The sequence below is a fragment of the Porites lutea genome, chromosome 13, assembly GCF_958299795.1.
Source record: "Porites lutea chromosome 13, jaPorLute2.1, whole genome shotgun sequence".
In the NCBI taxonomy this organism is placed as follows: domain Eukaryota; kingdom Metazoa; phylum Cnidaria; class Anthozoa; order Scleractinia; family Poritidae; genus Porites; species Porites lutea.
This window is the reverse complement of record NC_133213.1, coordinates 10,328,542-10,337,314: the sequence shown is the minus strand read 5'-3', so window position 1 is coordinate 10,337,314 and position 8,773 is coordinate 10,328,542. Positions and strand designations below refer to the sequence as shown.

The 8,773-nt window shown below is 41.1% G+C and overlaps 1 pseudogene; it reads left to right on the top strand.

Annotated features, from left to right (window-relative positions):
• The first annotated feature begins 237 nt into the window (after positions 1–237).
• LOC140923476 (uncharacterized) lies at positions 238–3,289 on the top strand (annotated as a pseudogene).
• The last annotated feature ends 5,484 nt before the right edge of the window (positions 3,290–8,773 follow it).

Here is an 8,773-nt window from a genome sequence, read left to right as displayed (position 1 = left end):
CGAAAAGCCGTCCTAGTATTCCGCCATCTTGGGAAGAATACGAGCCGCGTTACAATGGTCAGCAGTGCGCTGTGACGTAAGAACGTCAATGGTTCGCGGTTGGTTGGCGGAGGGTTCGCGGGAGATTCGTATATTAGAACTACGAGGGCAGAACGTCTTTCTATTTCGTCCCTTTGTATTGTGTCCGTGGCTTCCAGTTCAACCTTTTTTGACCGTTTGTATTAAGCAAAGGAGAAAATGGTCAGCTGCGTTGTGCCTGACTGCCACAATTACTCAGAAAAGACGGGAGAAGCCGTGAGTTACCACAAGTTCCCGCAAGACCATAGAACGAAGGCATGGCTCGACCGAGTAAGGCGTGTTGATATGCCACCCCTGGAAAACAGCCATGTTTGCAGCGCACACTTCTTGCCCAGCTGTTTTGAGATCGATTTCCGTGCACAACTAATGGGCGAAAAGGTTCGAAAACATTTAAGGGATGACGCTATACCGTCTCTGTTTAAATATGGTCCGGAACCCAAAAAAGCGCGATTGTCATCTGAAAGTCGCCTTCAGAAACAAAACCATAAACAGGTTAGTACTGTCACTCATGCAAATTTTTATCATCCTGTTTTATTTTGCAAAAATCTTGTCTTGTTCGATTTGCCTGCTTGGCGGACGCTACGAGATTGCAGTCCAGTTCGAATTAGATGACCTCTGAGAGTTCACGCTCCTGTTTTGCCTCTAGCATATCTAGAACTCAGTGAGAAACTGACAAGTTTGGTATAAAACACTATAAGGCAGAATTAATTCAACGGCATTTGCAAGTAAAAAGAGAGTTTGTACACCTAAACCAGAGTGAATAGGTTTAAATTTTTAGGACTCCAATCCTATCAAGCTGCTAAAGCTAAGCTTGTAAAAAAAATTCAAAACTTGTATGACCTTATGGGAAATTGAATGTCACCTCACATCAAAAGAGACTTTTATCCAGTCGACTGTGCCACGTAGCAGATACGTGTACTAAAAATCGCCGCCTGTTACAGATGTTAATAAGAACTGTTTTTTTTCTCTCATTTTTCCTAGTGCTTACCTCAAGTTAGATCCTTCAATTCACCCTTGCCCTCAGTTTTGTATGTCGAGTCTGTAATTTCACCTTCATTATTTCGACATTACGATAAAAACAGACAATTGAACATTCCAAAAATATTTGTAGCAAATACTGTTAAGTATTGAACTTTATCCCATCAGGCTGTGGAAGAACTTTTAGCTGCTGCCTTCCCAGACTGTGACAATGAGTCAAGCTCTTCTTCAGAGGATGTCTTGGAAGACTCTTCAGATCAAGACCAGTTTGAAAATAATGAAGAAACAGGCTCCTCAGAACCAAGAGTGCATGACATTGGCATTCAGTGTTGCTGTCAGCCTGTTACCTTAAGAAGTGTAGCAGTTCAAACTGAGGATTCCAAACAAAAAAAGGGCAAAGCTAATGTTACCCTCACCCCAATACAAAACGAGCCCTACATGTATGTCCCACCATATGTAGATGCTGTACAATGGAAGGTTTTGAAGGATCACACTTATTCTTTGCCAGCATGTCCCAGTTCAGTGTTTCCTACTTATGATGAGAACTTTTTTAGCACCACCCCTTTAGCTCAATTGCATAAAGAAGACCCAAGGCTGGAAAATGATGATGACAACGTTGATGGTCATGTCAGTGACACAGATGATGAAGTTGATGATGAAGACCTAGATCCCCACTGGAAATTTCCCCCTAAAGGAAAACACTATGGCGATGCTGATGAAGATGATGATGATGATGATGAAGAATCAGAAGATGAGTTCCCTGAAAATCCCAGCAATGAAAAAAAATTTGTAGTCTTTAATTCAAATCTAAATAATTTATTTAAAAGATGCCAGGAATGCGGTGATGTTGTCATTGAACAGAAGAGGAAAACTGTTGGAAGCATGTTATCTGTAGAGCTTGTGTGCCAGAGTGGGTGTAAAATGACATGGGAGTCACAACCTGTTGTAAAAAGGAAACCTCTAGGAAATTTATTACTGGCAGCATCCATTCTTTTTACAGGTAATAACTTTGCTGCCATAAGTCGTCTGGCATCATGTTTTAACCTGCAATTTTTCAGCGAAAGTGTCTTTTATGACACCCAGCGTAAATACCTGTTCCCTGTGGTGAATGAGGCATGGGAAGCAGAGAGTCAACGGCAGGTAGACAGACTGACTTCCAAGGAAGTTGTAAATCTCGATGGTGATGGCAGGTGTGACAGCCCTGGCCACAGTGCCAAATATGGCACCTACACTTTAATGGATGAGGACTCTGGAGATGTGGTTGCATTCAATGTTGTCCAGGTCTCAGAAGTCAGCTCGTCAAATGCCATGGAGAAAGAGGGCTTTTCTCGCTGCCTTCAAGACTTGGAGGAAAAGGGGATCATGATTAACAGGATTGCTACAGACCGCCATGTTTCCATCAGCAGCAGCATGAAGAAGGACTTCCCACACATCAACCACCAGTATGATGTTTGGCATCTCTCCAAGTGGGTGGTCAAAAAACTTACAAACAAAGCCAAACAAAAGGGTTGTGAGGAACTGGCCCCATGGATACAATCCATTTCCAATCACCTTTGGTGGTGTGCGGCAACCTGCGATGGGAATGTGCAGCTTCTGCGTGAAAAGTGGAAGTCTGTTTTAGATCATGTAGCAAACAAGCACAAGTGGTCAGGCAATACGCTCTTCCATCAGTGTTGCCACCGACGTATCTCTTCCTCTGAAGCTAAGCAAATTTGTTGGCTTAAGCCAGGCTCACAAGCTCACATAGCTTTAGAGGAAGTGGTACTGAATAAAAAGCTTCTTAAAGATCTGGCTAAACTAACCGACTTCTGTCACACTGGTAAAATTGAGGTGTACCATTCAATGATGCTGAAGTATGCCTCCAAACGCGAGCATTATTCTTACCAGGGCATGGTCGGCTCTAGACAACAATGCTAACACTGGCCGTAGTCAAGCTGTGATAAAGTCAGGTGAACGGGCAGGTGAGGCAAGATACAAGCTTTGCTTCCCAAAAGCAAATAAAAGATGGGTTGTCAAACCAATTAATGAGAAGAAGTCATATCAGTTCTTATCAGACCTACTTTCAGAGGTGCTCAGTCGTGTTGAGCAGGGGAATGCAGCTGCACAGCCACTTCATCCACACCTACCAAGTAACATTGCCTCAGAACCAGCACCTAGTAAATCAGATGCAATACGCCAACATCGTTCAAGATTTAATAGATGACTTAACAATAGTGAGCCTTTGACACATTTCCTGGAGGTTTCCTATTTGTAACAGTCTATCAGAGTAACACTGAAATTTTTTCCAAACTTAACAATAAGAAACTCAAATACCACCATGTCTTTTTATTCCAATTACGTGTAGAAAACTGAAACCCACATGACAAGAACAGTTCACCACTTGTGAGGTTTTCTGACTGCAAATAATGAGGAATAGACCTTTTTAGCTAGCATGTTTTGTTTTTCTTATTCACACCATGTTTTTGATGTTCTCAAGGAGATTTGCATTTTCATAACCTACTTAGACATATGTACATGGATGCATGTGTATAGGACTTTTCAACATATCATAGTGTAAAATGAGAATACAAAACCTAAAGGCTTAAAAATTCAGCTCACAAAATGTAAGCAAATTATTTGTAATATCCTCTTTATAGCTGTATATTATGCATCATAATTGGCTTACAGTTTCTCATTTACACTGGCAGCCTGATGTCAGTTTTAAGTCATGTCACTCGTCTGCATATTTAAAACCTGTAAAGACAAACTCCTCCTCAGGCCCAGGTGGAGGATAGAAGTTCCTAATACACATTACAGCACATGAAGGAAGCACAACCCTAATTTCCTTGCCCAGGATTCCCCAGCACCATCGGGCCAATTGTCTGTATGCTATGTGCCTGTAGAGTTTGTCTTCAGGACCATTAAAAGATTCTTTGTATTGTTGCTTATATTGATACCATGCAGTCTGCAGGACCCATCTATTTATACACACTGGATGGAACCCTGGATGCTGCGTGATGCATGTTGGCTCTTCCTCACATTCACCACTAGTAACTGCTTCATTAAGCTTATTTTTAACCTGCTCTATTTCTTGGCAGCATATGCATGCCTCTGCTCTCCCCATAATCTGGCAATTATCACATGAGCACCTAAATCATAGATGGGAAACAAAAACTGAATTGATCTACATTTAACATGAGGTACAGGTTAAGAAGCTGGATAAACACCAGCAACTGAGAGCTGATTTAAGACAACAATGTAAGGTTTCGTAACATTTAGATGTTACTAACTTTTTTTGTGATATGTAGATAAAATATGTTGAAGCACATTAATTTTGTTTGAGTTGAAGAAAACTGTTTATACAAGCTAGTAAAGAAAGTGAGGACACTGGCAAATTTAGATAGTTAAACATGTAAATAAAATTCTCTCCTGACATAGGTTAGGCGGGACCAACGGCCGCCTGTTGACTTAAAGAACCTATGTGTAGTGAAGATCAACATTTACAAAAATACAATTCTTTTTGTTTGCACCCGTGCTAGTGTTAGCTTATATAAAAGAAAGCGAAGCGCCCAGAAAATTGTTCAAAATCCTTCCCTTCTACTTGAAAACTCCAGCTGCGGGGGGAGGAGGGAATTTATGCTAGGTTTTTAACAGCTTTCACGTTCACAGCACCTAATTCGCAAGACATTGAAAACTAGGAACACTAAGCAATTTCTCGGCCACTCGATAATGAAATGTTCACGTACTCAAGACTCTCAAAACGAAAAAAAACAAACAAAAAAGGAACAAATACGAACACGACATCTGGGCCAAACAACAGTTTATTTCGCACGTCGGTAAAAGAATTACAATGAAGCAAACAGCACAGCACATACCAGGCGGAATTTTCCAGTCTTGGATTCAATTCTTCGCTGCCTTCCATGGACTCGTCGCCTGAAAGACTTTCAGCGTTGATATCCCTCTCATCCGTGTTTACCCGCGGTTCAAACTGATACGGCTGGATAGAAAACGTTTGAGCTCCTTGTTCTTCGTCGGAGAACTCGGATTCTGACCCAGAATTCGACATTATAAGAGTGATAAAGGTAAGAAAAGCTCCCAAAGCAGACGATGCAAAATAAAAATGTTGTACACAACTGGAAGCCGAGTAAATATCGCATTACGCTTGACGTTCTGACGTCATAAATGAAAACGCTGACCCATTTCTGAGCAGGCAAACAATTTTCAAGATGGCGGAATGCTATTTGCATTTTTCAGTCCGCTTTAGCGGGAAATATCTTCGTTCTAGCGAACAATCACTTAACTTAGTAGTCAAAAATTGAAACAGCAAATGTAGGCAAATCATTAAGAAAAAGGTCATTTTTCTCCCGGAGTTCCCCTTTAAGGTTGTGAGTGGAGGTGATAATCCCCCTTGGGTACTGGAGAGGTGGAAAGACCTCTCTAGATGTCTAATTCCCGGGTTTAAGGAGTAACAAGAATCTATCGGGGCAAAGTGTGACCTGTATGGGAGCACTTCATCCCGAACCCATGTTTATTAATTGCCAACGACTCTCAATACAGATATCATCACTAATTTAAGCTAGGATTGCGTGCCTGCTGCCCGTCAGGAAAAACCCTCAATTATTTTTGAAGGGAAACCTGAACCCTCCCGAAAGCAGAGCTAGACACTTAACATGAACCTCGAGGGAGAGAGGTTAGAAGAAAATATATTAATAGAAGTTGTAAATAAATGACAATTAAACTTTTATCAACTTAATAATGAAAATAAGGCCCAAAGTAACTAAGTGCACAAGCATGTTGGGATGTTGGGTACGATGATTCCCCTCAGTAGAAACCCCACCTCTTTTCTGCCATATCTTCTTGACAATTGCCAATTGATTCAAAGTGTAAACAACAAAGATCAGTAGTTCGTATGACTGCAAAAAGTATAAGCAGCTTCTTAAATTTTTCAACAAGAGAAAAGACCTCATATAAAAACCTTAAGAAAACCAGCAGAGAGAATCAAGCAGTAATAAGGGAGGGTGGGATGGGATTTTGTTCCACGAAGAGAAGAATATGAAGTGCTATTTTGCTGAGCTAGGCGCGAAAATATAGGCATCAACTGTACATGTGATAGCTGGCATCTAATTGGCTGAGCGAAACAATTAGTGTGACAGGGGTCACATGCAGGAAGTGACCTCTGAAAGGAGGTTAGCTGATTCACTACTGGTAAGGGCGGGTTTATGGTTATCACATTAACTCCAATTTATCCTGTTGTATAAATTAGCTTTAATGCTCTTAGACCAGAATTATTATGGGGAAAAAAGGGGTAAGGGATGAAGTACTCCAAATATGGACAGCAGGTCACTTTTCTCTACATATTGGTGTAACAGTCCGAAATCTACAAGGGGAGAGGTGATAATCCTCTCTAGGGAGTGATAATCCCCCAGGATAGTGAGAGGTGATAATCCTCTCTTGGGGGTGATAATACCCCAGGATAGTGAGAAGCTAGGTGATAATCCTCTCTAGGGGTTGATAATCCCCCAAGGTTGTGACTGGAGGTGATAATCCCCCTTGGGTACTGGAGAGGTGGAAAGACCTCTCTAGATGTCTAATTCCCCAGTTTAAGGAGTAACAAGAGTCTATGGGGCAAAGTGTGACCTGTATGGCAGCACTTCATCCCCACAAATACCCCAAAGGGGTATTCCCCATAGACGAATAACAGGAATTGTAGGGCTATTTCCAGAGTCAAATGTCACTTGAAACAATGGTCACATGGTACTTGGACATTGCGTGTAAGATTAGACTGGGCAAATGTCCCATGGACTAGGTATCAGCTGAGGACTTAACCAGGAACAGCAGAAAGTTGGTCAGCGGCCTAAGACTTCCTCCACAGCAGATGAGGAGATATGCAATAAAAAACAACAAAACAAAGGATCAGTCTGTGAATTAACCACAATTAGTTGACTAATTACACAATATGGATGCAACTGGTGTATCTATCAAGTCAGGGCCAGATACTGAGATGTGAGAACCCAATATATATTGACAAAATTTTTAAACAATGCTTTATCGATAAATCGGAATACACATGCTCATGGTTGTTGTTTGTAAGCTACCAAAAGTAACTGTATAATTTATGGTTTCAACCCAATTATTGAAACAATGACAATAGTACATTCCGAGGCCTCTTGGGGACAACCACAAGAAAAAAGGTTAGCTCCAGAAGAGAGGACTCACCCAATGAGACCATTATCGCGCAACAACAACACAACAACCAGGCTAAAGAGAGGTCCTAATCCTCTCTCTGGGGTCCTGATCCTGGTCCTGATTGTTTTTTTTGTATTTTGTATTTTTGTATTTCTGTATTTTTTTTTTGTGGTATTTTTTTTTTTTATCTTGTTTTTTTATTTTTTATTTATTTATTATTTTTTTTGTTTCTTTTTGTTTTTTTTTGTTTGTTTGGTGTTTTTTTGTAGTATTTTTTATTATTTTTTATTTATTATTATTATTTGTTAATTTTTATTTTATTATTTTTTTTTATATCTGCGCTTATATGTTTTCCCCCTGGGGACAACCACAACAGACCATCAAGTCCCCAGGCTACAGAGAGGTCCTAATCCTCTCTCTGGGATCCTAATTCCCAGGCTCCCTGGGGACAACCACAACAGACCATCAAGTCCCCAGGCCACAGAGAGGTCCTAATCCTCTCTCTTGGATCCTAATTCCCAGGCCCCCTGGGCACAACCACAACCAGCCATCAAGTCCCCAGGCTACAGAGAGGTCCTAATCCTCTCTCTGGGATCCTAATTCCCAGGCCCCCTAGGGACAACCACAACAAGCCATCAAGTCCCCAGGCTACAGAGAGGTCCTAATCCTCTCTCTGGGATCCTAATTCCCAGGCCCCCTGGGGACAACCACAACAAGAAAGGTGAGCTCCGAACGAGAGGACTCACCCAATAAAAACATTATCACGCAACAACAACACAACAACCAGGCTAAAGGGGGGTCCTAACCCTCTCTCTGGGGTCCTGATCCCCAGGCCCTGAGGGGTGGTAATCCCTGAAAATTTTAGCTTATTGCTGGTTTTTACATGACGTCACTATCCTACCGAGATTTTTACTTTCCCGATGCATTAGAGCAGCTGAAAACTAATTTTCATACAAATTTTCGCGTCAAAAGGGTTCTTGGTTTTGTGATAGAATACGCTTGAATTTCTAAGCTCTTGCGTGACGCGGAATTTACATTACGGCCAAAAGAGCTGTCATGTAGGTTTAAAAAATGACTTATTTCAGGAAATTTTGCCATCTAAACAGTTCATGTATTAGAAAAAGTATTACTTTCATGATTATGAGTTTCTTGAAGGATAAATTCACCCTTTTGTAGCAAAACTCGGTAACAGATGTTTCTCGGTTAGTTTCCGTCCGCCATGTTGCATAGCGCCTCCATACAAATCTCTGTAAGTTTAGGGAAAACATTTCTACGGATATCTCGTATACGAAATATTCCTCTGACCTGAGTCTTGGTGAGGGTCTTTGTATATGTACCTCCTTTCATTTCCAAGATGCTGGACTTTATCTATTGAACGGTTTTGATTTTGATTTTAATCTATTTTGAATGGCGTGACACTGAAAACTAGCAATAATTCCTCTTTATGATCCGGAGAACGAAGGAAATTTTTGATTTTCGAATACTGTAAAAACGCGCCTTTTTAAACGAGCAGTCTGCACGTGCGAAGCATGAAACCGACCTTGATGATTTT